The sequence below is a fragment of the Bison bison genome, unplaced genomic scaffold (genome assembly GCF_000754665.1).
Source record: "Bison bison bison isolate TAMUID 2011002044 unplaced genomic scaffold, Bison_UMD1.0 scf7180017864512, whole genome shotgun sequence".
In the NCBI taxonomy this organism is placed as follows: domain Eukaryota; kingdom Metazoa; phylum Chordata; class Mammalia; order Artiodactyla; family Bovidae; genus Bison; species Bison bison.
Window position 1 is genome coordinate 2,956,944 of NW_011495066.1, and position 459 is coordinate 2,957,402.

Consider the following 459-nt stretch of genomic DNA (forward strand, 5'->3'; position numbering starts at 1 on the left):
GCATCCTCCACGCGGGAAGGAACGAGCGCGTCTCTAAGAAGGTACATGTGAGTTGAGGGGGGCGCGGTTCGCCTGGAGCACGAGCTGTCCTGTGGATCACGGTAGGTGCCAGAAGTGTTACATCGTTGGTTGTGTCTGTCCTATAAGGATGACCTCTGACCAGCATAAAAATAATGAGGATGAGCATTATTTATTAATGTGTTAGAATAGTTGTCCATGCGGTTTAAAGACCAGCTGTGCAATGAGCTCTCAGCCCTCTAGCTTTACTCACGGTGAAATCGCCACTTGCACAGTGTGCATGTTTTAAGGAGGGTGCACGCAGAAGGGACATAACGCCTTTTGTTCTTCTGGGACCTCCCGCGTGCAAATGGTATTTATCCTACAAAGTGAGATTACCTTGCTGAAAGTGTGTCTGGAAGGTATGTGCTTCCGAGGTTCTGTTTTTGTTTTTGTTTTCTT